This window comes from Eschrichtius robustus, chromosome 21 (assembly GCF_028021215.1).
Source record: "Eschrichtius robustus isolate mEscRob2 chromosome 21, mEscRob2.pri, whole genome shotgun sequence".
Taxonomy (NCBI): domain Eukaryota; kingdom Metazoa; phylum Chordata; class Mammalia; order Artiodactyla; family Eschrichtiidae; genus Eschrichtius; species Eschrichtius robustus.
Window position 1 is genome coordinate 40,134,779 of NC_090844.1, and position 17,066 is coordinate 40,151,844.

Genomic DNA, 17,066 nt, shown 5'->3' on the forward strand with positions numbered 1-17,066 from the left:
TGCAGCGAGTTGCCCTACACTCTGAATACGTAGAGTTCCTGGGAAAGTCTTTTATGTCTGGATGTTTCCTGGAAGGGCAAAGGAGACTGCTGGTACTCACTGTATTTGCAAGAAAAAGGGTGCCTACACGAGGGTGCCTGGTGTCAGGAAAAGTAAAGAAACCTTAAAGTAGAGCAGAACTGCGAATACGACCTAATGGAACCTGCTAAGCGCTTTCGCTTCAGCAGGGCTTTTCAGGCCTTAGCTTGAGGCAAGTACTCACGGCAAGTTTCCCTGTAGCTCTAGAGCATGACAGGAGGAGCTCCCCCACACGCTATGGAAGCACCGTGTTTCCTTAGAGAAAACGCCTTTGCTTTCCAGATGGCTCCCTACAGTGACTAGACGCCAGTCAAAAACAGTGTTATTTAGGTATCTTCTGTGCAGCGTGGATAGAGCTTTTCAACTGGGAAAGCAAGGTTTGCGCCATCAGGTATTCTTTTCCGGTGAACATGCAGCCTAACACCTTCTGATTTCTCACAAGTCAAAAGAGACTCTAGCTGCGCCAAGGTCCTTTGCTGAATCAACTTTTCTTCACAGGGTGTTCTGCATGTATCAAACTCCCTCATCCTTGGAACGTTCTATGTATGCTATCGGGCCTAAGCCTATTCTAAAATCCTGCAGTGTAGCAGGGAAAACTGTGCTTTGGTTCCAGTAGGAATGCAAGCCTCCTTTCTCCTGTAGGTATGGGGTCCTTGGGTAAGAGTTCCTAGAGGAAGGCGAAGCAGATTGTGTTTCTTAGTGTAGCTCCAATGAGGGCAATGAGGCAGACTTCCATAGCATGTAGGACGTGAGAGAACACAATTCCTGGAGCTGTGGGAGCGCTGCGGACATCTAGCTTTCCCAAGGAAGAGTGCAGTGTGTTGCCCTACCCTCTGAATACATAGACTGACTGGGAAAGGCTACTAGGCCTGGATGTTTCTTAGAAGGGCAGAGGAGCCTGCTGGTACTCACTGTATTTGGAGGCAAAAGGGTGCCTACACAGGGTGCTACGTGTCTAGAAAAGTGAAGAAACGTTAAAGTAAAGCAGAACTGCGAATACGACCGAATGGAAACTGCTAAGCGCTTTCGTTTCAGCAGGGCTTTACAGGCCTTAGCTTGAGGCAAGTACTCACGTCAAGTTTCCCTGTAGCTCTAGAGCATGACAGGAGGAGCTCCCACACATGCTATGGAAGCACCGTGTTTCCTTAGAGAAAACTCCTTTTCTTTCCAGAGGGCTGCCTACAGAGAATAGAGGCCAGTCGAAAAAGTGTTATTTAGGGATCTTCAGGATAGCATGGATAGAGATTTAAAATGGGAAACCAAGGCTTGTGCCATCAGGTCTTCTATTCCGCTGAACATGCAGCCGAAACCCTTCTGATTTCTAACAAGTCAAAAGAGACTCTAGCTACACCCTTGTCCCTTGCTGAATCAACTTTCCTTCACGGGGTGTTCTGCATGTATCGAACGCCCTCATCCTTGGAAAGTTCTATGTATGCTATCAGGCCTAAGCCTATTTTAAAGCCCTGCAGTGTACCAGGAAAAACTGTGCTTTGGTTGCAGTAGGAATGCAAGCCTCCTTTCTCCTGTAGGTATGGGGTCCTTGGGTAAGAGTTCCTAGAGGACGGCGAAGCAGATTGTGTTTCTTAGTGTAGCTCCAATGAGGGCAATGAGGCCGACTTCCAAGGCATGTAGGACGTGCGAGAAGAGAATCCCTGGAGCTGTTGAAGAGCTGAGTCCACCTAGCTTCCTAAGGAAGGGTGCAGCGAGTTGCCCTACACTCTGAATACGTAGAGTTACTGGGAAAGGCTTTTATGTCTGGATGTTTCCTGGAAGGGCAAAGGAGACTGCTGGTACTCACTGTATTTGCAAGAAAAAGGGTGCCTACGCGAGGGTGCCTGGTGTCAGGAAAAGTGAAGAAACCTTAAAGTAGAGCAGAACTGCGAATACGACCTAATGGAACCTGCTAAGCGCTTTCGCTTCAGCAGGGCTTTTCAGGCCTTAGCTTGAGGCAAGTACTCACGGCAAGTTTCCCTGTAGCTCTAGAGCATGACAGGTGGAGCTCCCCCACACGCTATGGAAGCACCGTGTTTCCTTAGAGAAAACGCCTTTGCTTTCCAGATGGCTCCCTACAGTGACTAGACGCCAGTCAAAAACAGTGTTTTTTAGGTATCTTCAGTGCAACGTGGATAGAGCTTTTCAACTGGGAAAGCAAGGTTTATGCCATCACGTATTCTTTTCCGGTGAACATGCAGCCTAACACCTTCTGATTTCTCACAAGTCAAAAGAGACTCTAGCTACACCAAGGTCCTTTGCTGAATCAACTTTTCTTCACAGGGTGTTCTGCATGTATCAAACTCCCTCATCATTGGAACGTTCTATGTATGCTATCGGGCCTAAGCCTATTCTAAAATCCTGCAGTGTAGCAGGAAAAACTGTGCTTTGGTTCCAGTAGGAATGCAAGCCTCCTTTCTCCTGTAGGTATGGGGTCCTTGGGTAAGAGTTCCTAGAGGAAGGCGAAGCAGATTGTGTTTCTTAGTGTAGCTCCAATGAGGGCAATGAGGCAGACTTCCATAGCATGTAGGACGTGAGAGAACACAATTCCTGGAGCTGTGGGAGCGCTGCGGACATCTAGCTTTCCCAAGGAAGAGTGCAGTGTGTTGCCCTACCCTCTGAATACATAGACTGACTGGGAAAGGCTACTAGGCCTGGATGTTTCTTAGAAGGGCAGAGGAGCCTGCTGGTACTCACTGTATTTGTAGGCAAAAGGGTGCCTACACAGGGTGCTACGTGTCTAGAAAAGTGAAGAAACGTTAAAGTAAAGCAGAACTGCAAATACGACCGAATGGAAACTGCTAAGCGCTTTCGTTTCAGCAGGGCTTTACAGGCCTTAGCTTGAGGCAAGTACTCACGTCAAGTTTCCCTGTAGCTCTAGAGCATGACAGGAGGAGCTCCCACACATGCTATGGAAGCACCGTGTTTCCTTAGAGAAAACTCCTTTTCTTTCCAGAGGGCTGCCTACAGAGAATAGAGGCCAGTCGAAAAAGTGTTATTTAGGGATCTTCAGGCTAGCATGGATAGAGATTTAAAATGGGACAGCAAGGCTTGTGCCATCAGGTCTTCTATTCCGCTTAACATGCAGCCGAAACCCTTCTGATTTCTAACAAGTCAAAAGAGACTCTAGCTACACCCTTGTCCCTTGCTGAATCAACTTTCCTTCACGGGGTGTTCTGCATGTATCGAACGCCCTCATCCTTGGAAAGTTCTATGTATGCTATCAGGTCTAAGCCTATTTTAAAGCCCTGCAGTGTACCAGGAAAAACTGTGCTTTGGTTGCAGTAGGAATGCAAGCTTCCTTTCTCCAGTAGGTATGGGATCCTTGGGTAAGAGTTCCTAGAGGACGGCGAAGCAGATTGTGTTTCTTAGTGTAGCTCCAATGAGGGCAATGAGGCAGACTTCCATGGCATGTAGGACGTGCGAGAACAGAATCCCTGGAGCTGTTGAAGAGCTGAGTCCACCTAGCTTCCTAAGGAAGGGTGCAGCGAGTTGCCCTACACTCTGAATACGTAGAGTTACTGGGAAAGGCTTTTATGTCTGGATGTTTCCTGGAAGGGCAAAGGAGACTGCTGGTACTCACTGTATTTGCAAGAAAAAGGGTGCCTACACGAGGGTGCCTGGTGTCAGGAAAATTGAAGAAACCTTAAAGTAGAGCAGAACTGCGAATACGACCTAATGGAACCTGCTAAGCGCTTTCGCTTCAGCAGGGCTTTTCAGGCCTTAGCTTGAGGCAAGTACTCACGGCAAGTTTCCCTGTAGCTCTAGAGCATGACAGGAGGAGCTCCCCCACACGCTATGGAAGCACCGTGTTTCCTTAGAGAAAACGCCTTTGCTTTCCAGAGGGCTCCCTACAGTGACTAGACGCCAGTCAAAAACAGTGTTATTTAGGTAACTTCTGTGCAGCGTGGATAGAGCTTTTCAACTGGGAAAGCAAGGTTTGCGCAATCAGGTATTCTTTTCCGGTGAACATGCACCCTAACACCTTCTGATTTCTCACAAGTCAAAAGAGACTCTAGCTACGCCAAGGTCCTTTGCTGAATCAACTTTTCTTCACAGGGTGTTCTGCATGTATCAAACTCCCTCATCCTTGGAACGTTCTATGTATGCTATCGGGCCTAAGCCTATTCTAAAATCCTGCAGTGTAGCAGGAAAAACTGTGCTTTGGTTCCAGTAGGAATGCAAGCCTCCTTTCTCCTGTAGGTATGGGGTCCTTGGGTAAGAGTTCCTAGAGGAAGGCGAAGCAGATTGTGTTTCTTAGTGTAGCTCCAATGAGGGCAATGAGGCAGACTTCCATAGCATGTAGGACGTGAGAGAACACAATTCCTGGAGCTGTGGGAGCGCTGCGGACATCTAGCTTTCCCAAGGAAGAGTGCAGTGTGTTGCCCTACCCTCTGAATACATAGACTGACTGGGAAAGGCTACTAGGCCTGGATGTTTCTTAGAAGGGCAGAGGAGCCTGCTGGTACTCACTGTATTTGTAGGCAAAAGGGTGCCTACACAGGGTGCTACGTGTCTAGAAAAGTGAAGAAACGTTAAAGTAAAGCAGAACTGCGAATACGACCGAATGGAAACTGCTAAGCGCTTTCGTTTCAGCAGGGCTTTACAGGCCTTAGCTTGAGGCAAGTACTCACGTCAAGTTTCCCTGTAGCTCTAGAGCATGACAGGAGGAGCTCCCACACATGCTATGGAAGCACCGTGTTTCCTTAGAGAAAACTCCTTTTCTTTCCAGAGGGCTGCCTACAGAGAATAGAGGCCAGTCGAAAAAGTGTTATTTAGGGATCTTCAGGCTAGCATGGATAGAGATTTAAAATGGGACAGCAAGGCTTGTGCCATCAGGTCTTCTATTCCGCTTAACATGCAGCCGAAACCCTTCTGATTTCTAACAAGTCAAAAGAGACTCTAGCTACACACTTGTCCCTTGCTGAATCAACTTTCCTTCACGGGGTGTTCTGCATGTATCGAACGCCCTCATCCTTGGAAAGTTCTATGTATGCTATCAGGTCTAAGCCTATTTTAAAGCCCTGCAGTGTACCAGGAAAAACTGTGCTTTGGTTGCAGTAGGAATGCAAGCTTCCTTTCTCCAGTAGGTATGGGATCCTTGGGTAAGAGTTCCTAGAGGACGGCGAAGCAGATTGTGTTTCTTAGTGTAGCTCCAATGAGGGCAATGAGGCAGACTTCCATGGCATGTAGGACGTGCGAGAACAGAATCCCTGGAGCTGTTGAAGAGCTGAGTCCACCTAGCTTCCTAAGGAAGGGTGCAGCGAGTTGCCCTACACTCTGAATACGTAGAGTTACTGGGAAAGGCTTTTATGTCTGGATGTTTCCTGGAAGGGCAAAGGAGACTGCTGGTACTCACTGTATTTGCAAGAAAAAGGGTGCCTACACGAGGGTGCCTGGTGTCAGGAAAAGTGAAGAAACCTTAAAGTAGAGCAGAACTGCGAATACGACCTAATGGAACCTGCTAAGCGCTTTCGCTTCAGCAGGGCTTTTCAGGCCTTAGCTTGAGGCAAGTACTCACGGCAAGTTTCCCTGTAGCTCTAGAGCATGACAGGAGGAGCTCCCCCACACGCTATGGAAGCACCGTGTTTCCTTAGAGAAAACGCCTTTGCTTTCCAGAGGGCTCCCTACAGTGACTAGACGCCAGTCAAAAACAGTGTTATTTAGGTAACTTCTGTGCAGCGTGGATAGAGCTTTTCAACTGGGAAAGCAAGGTTTGCGCAATCAGGTATTCTTTTCCGGTGAACATGCACCCTAACACCTTCTGATTTCTCACAAGTCAAAAGAGACTCTAGCTACGCCAAGGTCCTTTGCTGAATCAACTTTTCTTCACAGGGTGTTCTGCATGTATCAAACTCCCTCATCCTTGGAACGTTCTATGTATGCTATCGGGCCTAAGCCTATTCTAAAATCCTGCAGTGTAGCAGGAAAAACTGTGCTTTGGTTCCAGTAGGAATGCAAGCCTCCTTTCTCCTGTAGGTATGGGGTCCTTGGGTAAGAGTTCCTAGAGGAAGGCGAAGCAGATTGTGTTTCTTAGTGTAGCTCCAATGAGGGCAATGAGGCAGACTTCCATAGCATGTAGGACGTGAGAGAACACAATTCCTGGAGCTGTGGGAGCGCTGCGGACATCTAGCTTTCCCAAGGAAGAGTGCAGTGTGTTGCCCTACCCTCTGAATACATAGACTGACTGGGAAAGGCTACTAGGCCTGGATGTTTCTTAGAAGGGCAGAGGAGCCTGCTGGTACTCACTGTATTTGTAGGCAAAAGGGTGCCTACACAGGGTGCTACGTGTCTAGAAAAGTGAAGAAACGTTAAAGTAAAGCAGAACTGCGAATACGACCGAATGGAAACTGCTAAGCGCTTTCGTTTCAGCAGGGCTTTACAGGCCTTAGCTTGAGGCAAGTACTCACGTCAAGTTTCCCTGTAGCTCTAGAGCATGACAGGAGGAGCTCCCACACATGCTATGGAAGCACCGTGTTTCCTTAGAGAAAACTCCTTTTCTTTCCAGAGGGCTGCCTACAGAGAATAGAGGCCAGTCGAAAAAGTGTTATTTAGGGATCTTCAGGCTAGCATGGATAGAGATTTAAAATGGGAAAGCAAGGCTTGTGCCATCAGGTCTTCTATTCCGCTGAACATGCAGCCGAAACCCTTCTGATTTCTAACAAGTCAAAAGAGACTCTAGCTACACCCTTGTCCCTTGCTGAATCAACTTTCCTTCACGGGGTGTTCTGCATGTATCGAACGCCCTCATCCTTGGAAAGTTCTATGTATGCTATCAGGCCTAAGCCTATTTTAAAGCCCTGCAGTGTACCAGGAAAAACTGTGCTTTGGTTGCAGTAGGAATGCAAGCTTCCTTTCTCCAGTAGGTATGGGGTCCTTGGGTAAGAGTTCCTAGAGGACGGCGAAGCAGATTGTGTTTCTTAGTGTAGCTCCAATGAGGGCAATGAGGCAGACTTCCATGGCATGTAGGACGTGCGAGAACAGAATCCCTGGAGCTGTTGAAGAGCTGAGTCCACCTAGCTTCCTAAGGAAGGGTGCAGCGAGTTGCCCTACACTCTGAATACGTAGAGTTCCTGGGAAAGTCTTTTATGTCTGGATGTTTCCTGGAAGGGCAAAGGAGACTGCTGGTACTCACTGTATTTGCAAGAAAAAGGGTGCCTACACGAGGGTGCCTGGTGTCAGGAAAAGTGAAGAAACCTTAAAGTAGAGCAGAACTGCGAATACGACCTAATGGAACCTGCTAAGCACTTTCGCTTCAGCAGGGCTTTTCAGGCCTTAGCTTGAGGCAAGTACTCACGTCAAGTTTCCCTGTAGCTCTAGAGCATGACAGGAGGAGCTCCCCCACACGCTATGGAAGCACCGTGTTTCCTTAGAGAAAACGCCTTTGCTTTCCAGAGGGCTCCCTACAGTGACTAGACGCCAGTCAAAAACAGTGTTATTTAGGTAACTTCTGTGCAGCGTGGATAGAGCTTTTCAACTGGGAAAGCAAGGTTTGCGCAATCAGGTATTCTTTTCCAGTGAACATGCACCCTAACACCTTCTGATTTCTCACAAGTCAAAAGAGACTCTAGCTACGCCAAGGTCCTTTGCTGAATCAACTTTTCTTCACAGGGTGTTCTGCATGTATCAAACTCCCTCATCCTTGGAACGTTCTATGTATGCTATCGGGCCTAAGCCTATTCTAAAATCCTGCAGTGTAGCAGGAAAAACTGTGCTTTGGTTCCAGTAGGAATGCAAGCCTCCTTTCTCCTGTAGGTATGGGGTCCTTGGGTAAGAGTTCCTAGAGGAAGGCGAAGCAGATTGTGTTTCTTAGTGTAGCTCCAATGAGGGCAATGAGGCAGACTTCCATAGCATGTAGGACGTGAGAGAACACAATTCCTGGAGCTGTGGGAGCGCTGCGGACATCTAGCTTTCCCAAGGAAGAGTGCAGTGTGTTGCCCTACCCTCTGAATACATAGACTGACTGGGAAAGACTACTAGGCCTGGATGTTTCTTAGAAGGGCAGAGGAGCCTGCTGGTACTCACTGTATTTGGAGGCAAAAGGGTGCCTACACAGGGTGCTACGTGTCTAGAAAAGTGAAGAAACGTTAAAGTAAAGCAGAACTGCGAATACGACCGAATGGAAACTGCTAAGCGCTTTCGTTTCAGCAGGGCTTTACAGGCCTTAGCTTGAGGCAAGTACTCACGTCAAGTTTCCCTGTAGCTCTAGAGCATGACAGGAGGAGCTCCCACACATGCTATGGAAGCACCGTGTTTCCTTAGAGAAAACTCCTTTTCTTTCCAGAGGGCTGCCTACAGAGAATAGAGGCCAGTCGAAAAAGTGTTATTTAGGGATCTTCAGGCTAGCATGGATAGAGATTTAAAATGGGAAAGCAAGGCTTGTGCCATCAGGTCTTCTATTCCGCTGAACATGCAGCCGAAACCCTTCTGATTTCTAACAAGTCAAAAGAGACTCTAGCTACACCCTTGTCCCTTGCTGAATCAACTTTCCTTCACGGGGTGTTCTGCATGTATCGAACGCCCTCATCCTTGGAAAGTTCTATGTATGCTATCAGGCCTAAGCCTATTTTAAAGCCCTGCAGTGTACCAGGAAAAACTGTGCTTTGGTTGCAGTAGGAATGCAAGCTTCCTTTCTCCAGTAGGTATGGGGTCCTTGGGTAAGAGTTCCTAGAGGACGGCGAAGCAGATTGTGTTTCTTAGTGTAGCTCCAATGAGGGCAATGAGGCAGACTTCCATGGCATGTAGGACGTGCGAGAACAGAATCCCTGGAGCTGTTGAAGAGCTGAGTCCACCTAGCTTCCTAAGGAAGGGTGCAGCGAGTTGCCCTACACTCTGAATACGTAGAGTTCCTGGGAAAGTCTTTTATGTCTGGATGTTTCCTGGAAGGGCAAAGGAGACTGCTGGTACTCACTGTATTTGCAAGAAAAAGGGTGCCTACACGAGGGTGCCTGGTGTCAGGAAAAGTGAAGAAACCTTAAAGTAGAGCAGAACTGCGAATACGACCTAATGGAACCTGCTAAGCACTTTCGCTTCAGCAGGGCTTTTCAGGCCTTAGCTTGAGGCAAGTACTCACGTCAAGTTTCCCTGTAGCTCTAGAGCATGACAGGAGGAGCTCCCCCACACGCTATGGAAGCACCGTGTTTCCTTAGAGAAAACGCCTTTGCTTTCCAGAGGGCTCCCTACAGTGACTAGACGCCAGTCAAAAACAGTGTTATTTAGGTAACTTCTGTGCAGCGTGGATAGAGCTTTTCAACTGGGAAAGCAAGGTTTGCGCAATCAGGTATTCTTTTCCAGTGAACATGCACCCTAACACCTTCTGATTTCTCACAAGTCAAAAGAGACTCTAGCTACGCCAAGGTCCTTTGCTGAATCAACTTTTCTTCACAGGGTGTTCTGCATGTATCAAACTCCCTCATCCTTGGAACGTTCTATGTATGCTATCGGGCCTAAGCCTATTCTAAAATCCTGCAGTGTAGCAGGAAAAACTGTGCTTTGGTTCCAGTAGGAATGCAAGCCTCCTTTCTCCTGTAGGTATGGGGTCCTTGGGTAAGAGTTCCTAGAGGAAGGCGAAGCAGATTGTGTTTCTTAGTGTAGCTCCAATGAGGGCAATGAGGCAGACTTCCATAGCATGTAGGACGTGAGAGAACACAATTCCTGGAGCTGTGGGAGCGCTGCGGACATCTAGCTTTCCCAAGGAAGAGTGCAGTGTGTTGCCCTACCCTCTGAATACATAGACTGACTGGGAAAGACTACTAGGCCTGGATGTTTCTTAGAAGGGCAGAGGAGCCTGCTGGTACTCACTGTATTTGGAGGCAAAAGGGTGCCTACACAGGGTGCTACGTGTCTAGAAAAGTGAAGAAACGTTAAAGTAAAGCAGAACTGCGAATACGACCGAATGGAAACTGCTAAGCGCTTTCGTTTCAGCAGGGCTTTACAGGCCTTAGCTTGAGGCAAGTACTCACGTCAAGTTTCCCTGTAGCTCTAGAGCATGACAGGAGGAGCTCCCACACATGCTATGGAAGCACCGTGTTTCCTTAGAGAAAACTCCTTTTCTTTCCAGAGGGCTGCCTACAGAGAATAGAGGCCAGTCGAAAAAGTGTTATTTAGGGATCTTCAGGCTAGCATGGATAGAGATTTAAAATGGGAAAGCAAGGCTTGTGCCATCAGGTCTTCTATTCCGCTGAACATGCAGCCGAAACCCTTCTGATTTCTAACAAGTCAAAAGAGACTCTAGCTACACCCTTGTCCCTTGCTGAATCAACTTTCCTTCACGGGGTGTTCTGCATGTATCGAACGCCCTCATCCTTGGAAAGTTCTATGTATGCTATCAGGCCTAAGCCTATTTTAAAGCCCTGCAGTGTACCAGGAAAAACTGTGCTTTGGTTGCAGTAGGAATGCAAGCTTCCTTTCTCCAGTAGGTATGGGGTCCTTGGGTAAGAGTTCCTAGAGGACGGCGAAGCAGATTGTGTTTCTTAGTGTAGCTCCAATGAGGGCAATGAGGCAGACTTCCATGGCATGTAGGACGTGCGAGAACAGAATCCCTGGAGCTGTTGAAGAGCTGAGTCCACCTAGCTTCCTAAGGAAGGGTGCAGCGAGTTGCCCTACACTCTGAATACGTAGAGTTACTGGGAAAGGCTTTTATGTCTGGATGTTTCCTGGAAGGGCAAAGGAGACTGCTGGTACTCACTGTATTTGCAAGAAAAAGGGTGCCTACACGAGGGTGCCTGGTGTCAGGAAAAGTGAAGAAACCTTAAAGTAGAGCAGAACTGCGAATACGACCTAATGGAACCTGCTAAGCACTTTCGCTTCAGCAGGGCTTTTCAGGCCTTAGCTTGAGGCAAGTACTCACGGCAAGTTTCCCTGTAGCTCTAGAGCATGACAGGAGGAGCTCCCCCACACGCTATGGAAGCACCGTGTTTCCTTAGAGAAAACGCCTTTCCTTTCCAGAGGGCTCCCTACAGTGACTAGACGCCAGTCAAAAACAGTGTTATTTAGGTAACTTCTGTGCAGCGTGGATAGAGCTTTTCAACTGGGAAAGCAAGGTTTGCGCAATCAGGTATTCTTTTCCAGTGAACATGCACCCTAACACCTTCTGATTTCTCACAAGTCAAAAGAGACTCTAGCTACGCCAAGGTCCTTTGCTGAATCAACTTTTCTTCACAGGGTGTTCTGCATGTATCAAACTCCCTCATCCTTGGAACGTTCTATGTATGCTATCGGGCCTAAGCCTATTCTAAAATCCTGCAGTGTAGCAGGAAAAACTGTGCTTTGGTTCCAGTAGGAATGCAAGCCTCCTTTCTCCTGTAGGTATGGGGTCCTTGGGTAAGAGTTCCTAGAGGAAGGCGAAGCAGATTGTGTTTCTTAGTGTAGCTCCAATGAGGGCAATGAGGCAGACTTCCATAGCATGTAGGACGTGAGAGAACACAATTCCTGGAGCTGTGGGAGCGCTGCGGACATCTAGCTTTCCCAAGGAAGAGTGCAGTGTGTTGCCCTACCCTCTGAATACATAGACTGACTGGGAAAGGCTACTAGGCCTGGATGTTTCTTAGAAGGGCAGAGGAGCCTGCTGGTACTCACTGTATTTGGAGGCAAAAGGGTGCCTACACAGGGTGCTACGTGTCTAGAAAAGTGAAGAAACGTTAAAGTAAAGCAGAACTGCGAATACGACCGAATGGAAACTGCTAAGCGCTTTCGTTTCAGCAGGGCTTTACAGGCCTTAGCTTGAGGCAAGTACTCACGTCAAGTTTCCCTGTAGCTCTAGAGCATGACAGGAGGAGCTCCCACACATGCTATGGAAGCACCGTGTTTCCTTAGAGAAAACTCCTTTTCTTTCCAGAGGGCTGCCTACAGAGAATAGAGGCCAGTCGAAAAAGTGTTATTTAGGGATCTTCAGGCTAGCATGGATAGAGATTTAAAATGGGAAAGCAAGGCTTGTGCCATCAGGTCTTCTATTCCGCTGAACATGCAGCCGAAACCCTTCTGATTTCTAACAAGTCAAAAGAGACTCTAGCTACACCCTTGTCCCTTGCTGAATCAACTTTCCTTCACGGGGTGTTCTGCATGTATCGAACGCCCTCATCCTTGGAAAGTTCTATGTATGCTATCAGGCCTAAGCCTATTTTAAAGCCCTGCAGTGTACCAGGAAAAACTGTGCTTTGGTTGCAGTAGGAATGCAAGCTTCCTTTCTCCAGTAGGTATGGGGTCCTTGGGTAAGAGTTCCTAGAGGACGGCGAAGCAGATTGTGTTTCTTAGTGTAGCTCCAATGAGGGCAATGAGGCAGACTTCCATGGCATGTAGGACGTGCGAGAACAGAATCCCTGGAGCTGTTGAAGAGCTGAGTCCACCTAGCTTCCTAAGGAAGGGTGCAGCGAGTTGCCCTACACTCTGAATACGTAGAGTTACTGGGAAAGGCTTTTATGTCTGGATGTTTCCTGGAAGGGCAAAGGAGACTGCTGGTACTCACTGTATTTGCAAGAAAAAGGGTGCCTACACGAGGGTGCCTGGTGTCAGGAAAAGTGAAGAAACCTTAAAGTAGAGCAGAACTGCGAATACGACCTAATGGAACCTGCTAAGCACTTTCGCTTCAGCAGGGCTTTTCAGGCCTTAGCTTGAGGCAAGTACTCACGGCAAGTTTCCCTGTAGCTCTAGAGCATGACAGGAGGAGCTCCCCCACACGCTATGGAAGCACCGTGTTTCCTTAGAGAAAACGCCTTTCCTTTCCAGAGGGCTCCCTACAGTGACTAGACGCCAGTCAAAAACAGTGTTATTTAGGTAACTTCTGTGCAGCGTGGATAGAGCTTTTCAACTGGGAAAGCAAGGTTTGCGCAATCAGGTATTCTTTTCCAGTGAACATGCACCCTAACACCTTCTGATTTCTCACAAGTCAAAAGAGACTCTAGCTACGCCAAGGTCCTTTGCTGAATCAACTTTTCTTCACAGGGTGTTCTGCATGTATCAAACTCCCTCATCCTTGGAACGTTCTATGTATGCTATCGGGCCTAAGCCTATTCTAAAATCCTGCAGTGTAGCAGGAAAAACTGTGCTTTGGTTCCAGTAGGAATGCAAGCCTCCTTTCTCCTGTAGGTATGGGGTCCTTGGGTAAGAGTTCCTAGAGGAAGGCGAAGCAGATTGTGTTTCTTAGTGTAGCTCCAATGAGGGCAATGAGGCAGACTTCCATAGCATGTAGGACGTGAGAGAACACAATTCCTGGAGCTGTGGGAGCGCTGCGGACATCTAGCTTTCCCAAGGAAGAGTGCAGTGTGTTGCCCTACCCTCTGAATACATAGACTGACTGGGAAAGGCTACTAGGCCTGGATGTTTCTTAGAAGGGCAGAGGAGCCTGCTGGTACTCACTGTATTTGGAGGCAAAAGGGTGCCTACACAGGGTGCTACGTGTCTAGAAAAGTGAAGAAACGTTAAAGTAAAGCAGAACTGCGAATACGACCGAATGGAAACTGCTAAGCGCTTTCGTTTCAGCAGGGCTTTACAGGCCTTAGCTTGAGGCAAGTACTCACGTCAAGTTTCCCTGTAGCTCTAGAGCATGACAGGAGGAGCTCCCACACATGCTATGGAAGCACCGTGTTTCCTTAGAGAAAACTCCTTTTCTTTCCAGAGGGCTGCCTACAGAGAATAGAGGCCAGTCGAAAAAGTGTTATTTAGGGATCTTCAGGCTAGCATGGATAGAGATTTAAAATGGGAAAGCAAGGCTTGTGCCATCAGGTCTTCTATTCCGCTGAACATGCAGCCGAAACCCTTCTGATTTCTAACAAGTCAAAAGAGACTCTAGCTACACCCTTGTCCCTTGCTGAATCAACTTTCCTTCACGGGGTGTTCTGCATGTATCGAACGCCCTCATCCTTGGAAAGTTCTATGTATGCTATCAGGCCTAAGCCTATTTTAAAGCCCTGCAGTGTACCAGGAAAAACTGTGCTTTGGTTGCAGTAGGAATGCAAGCTTCCTTTCTCCAGTAGGTATGGGGTCCTTGGGTAAGAGTTCCTAGAGGACGGCGAAGCAGATTGTGTTTCTTAGTGTAGCTCCAATGAGGGCAATGAGGCAGACTTCCATGGCATGTAGGACGTGCGAGAACAGAATCCCTGGAGCTGTTGAAGAGCTGAGTCCACCTAGCTTCCTAAGGAAGGGTGCAGCGAGTTGCCCTACACTCTGAATACGTAGAGTTACTGGGAAAGGCTTTTATGTCTGGATGTTTCCTGGAAGGGCAAAGGAGACTGCTGGTACTCACTGTATTTGCAAGAAAAAGGGTGCCTACACGAGGGTGCCTGGTGTCAGGAAAAGTGAAGAAACCTTAAAGTAGAGCAGAACTGTGAATACGACCTATTGGAACCTGCTAAGCGCTTTCGCTTCAGCAGGGCTTTTCAGGCCTTAGCTTGAGGCAAGTACTCACGGCAAGTTTCCCTGTAGCTCTAGAGCATGACAGGAGGAGCTCCCCCACACGCTATGGAAGCACCGTGTTTCCTTAGAGAAAACGCCTTTGCTTTCCAGAGGGCTCCCTACAGTGACTAGACGCCAGTCAAAAACAGTGTTATTTAGGTATCTTCTGTGCAGCGTGGATAGAGCTTTTCAACTGGGAAAGCAAGGTTTGCGCCATCAGGTATTCTTTTCCGGTGAACATGCAGCCTAACACCTTCTGATTTCTCACAAGTCAAAAGAGACTCTAGCTACGCCAAGGTCCTTTGCTGAATCAACTTTTCTTCACAGGGTGTTCTGCATGTATCAAACTCCCTCATCCTTGGAACGTTCTATGTATGCTATCGGGCCTAAGCCTATTCTAAAATCCTGCAGTGTAGCAGGAAAAACTGTGCTTTGGTTCCAGTAGGAATGCAAGCCTCCTTTCTCCTGTTGGTATGGGGTCCTTGGGTAAGAGTTCCTAGAGGAAGGCGAAGCAGATTGTGTTTCTTAGTGTAGCTCCAATGAGGGCAATGAGGCAGACTTCCATAGCATGTAGGACGTGAGAGAACACAATTCCTGGAGCTGTGGGAGCGCTGCGGACATCTAGCTTTCCCAAGGAAGAGTGCAGTGTGTTGCCCTACCCTCTGAATACATAGACTGACTGGGAAAGGCTACTAGGCCTGGATATTTCTTAGAAGGGCAGAGGAGCCTGCTGGTACTCACTGTATTTGTAGGCAAAACGGTGCCTACACAGGGTGCTACGTGTCTAGAAAAGTGAAGAAACGTTAAAGTAAAGCAGAACTGCGAATACGACCGAATGGAAACTGCTAAGCGCTTTCGTTTCAGCAGGGCTTTACAGGCCTTAGCTTGAGGCAAGTACTCACGTCAAGTTTCCCTGTAGCTCTAGAGCATGACAGGAGGAGCTCCCACACATGCTATGGAAGCACCGGGTTTCCTTAGAGAAAACTCCTTTTCTTTCCAGAGGGCTGCCTACAGAGAATAGAGGCCAGTCGAAAAAGTGTTATTTAGGGATCTTCAGGCTAGCATGGATAGAGATTTAAAATGGGAAAGCAAGGCTTGTGCCATCAGGTCTTCTATTCCGCTGAACATGCAGCCGAAACCCTTCTGATTTCTAACAAGTCAAAAGAGACTCTAGCTACACCCTTGTCCCTTGCTGAATCAACTTTCCTTCACGGGGTGTTCTGCATGTATCGAACGCCCTCATCCTTGGAAAGTTCTATGTATGCTATCAGGCCTAAGCCTATTTTAAAGCCCTGCAGTGTACCAGGAAAAACTGTGCTTTGGTTGCAGTAGGAATGCAAGCTTCCTTTCTCCAGTAGGTATGGGGTCCTTGGGTAAGAGTTCCTAGAGGACGGCGAAGCAGATTGTGTTTCTTAGTGTAGCTCCAATGAGGGCAATGAGGCAGACTTCCATGGCATGTAGGACGTGCGAGAACAGAATCCCTGGAGCTGTTGAAGAGCTGAGTCCACCTAGCTTCCTAAGGAAGGGTGCAGCGAGTTGCCCTACACTCTGAATACGTAGAGTTACTGGGAAAGGCTTTTATGTCTGGATGTTTCCTGGAAGGGCAAAGGAGACTGCTGGTACTCACTGTATTTGCAAGAAAAAGGGTGCCTACACGAGGGTGCCTGGTGTCAGGAAAAGTGAAGAAACCTTAAAGTAGAGCAGAACTGTGAATACGACCTATTGGAACCTGCTAAGCGCTTTCGCTTCAGCAGGGCTTTTCAGGCCTTAGCTTGAGGCAAGTACTCACGGCAAGTTTCCCTGTAGCTCTAGAGCATGACAGGAGGAGCTCCCCCACACGCTATGGAAGCACCGTGTTTCCTTAGAGAAAACGCCTTTGCTTTCCAGAGGGCTCCCTACAGTGACTAGACGCCAGTCAAAAACAGTGTTATTTAGGTATCTTCTGTGCAGCGTGGATAGAGCTTTTCAACTGGGAAAGCAAGGTTTGCGCCATCAGGTATTCTTTTCCGGTGAACATGCAGCCTAACACCTTCTGATTTCTCACAAGTCAAAAGAGACTCTAGCTACGCCAAGGTCCTTTGCTGAATCAACTTTTCTTCACAGGGTGTTCTGCATGTATCAAACTCCCTCATCCTTGGAACGTTCTATGTATGCTATCGGGCCTAAGCCTATTCTAAAATCCTGCAGTGTAGCAGGAAAAACTGTGCTTTGGTTCCAGTAGGAATGCAAGCCTCCTTTCTCCTGTAGGTATGGGGTCCTTGGGTAAGAGTTCCTAGAGGAAGGCGAAGCAGATTGTGTTTCTTAGTGTAGCTCCAATGAGGGCAATGAGGCAGACTTCCATAGCATGTAGGACGTGAGAGAACACAATTCCTGGAGCTGTGGGAGCGCTGCGGACATCTAGCTTTCCCAAGGAAGAGTGCAGTGTGTTGCCCTACCCTCTGAATACATAGACTGACTGGGAAAGGCTACTAGGCCTGGATATTTCTTAGAAGGGCAGAGGAGCCTGCTGGTACTCACTGTATTTGTAGGCAAAACGGTGCCTACACAGGGTGCTACGTGTCTAGAAAAGTGAAGAAACGTTAAAGTAAAGCAGAACTGCGAATACGACC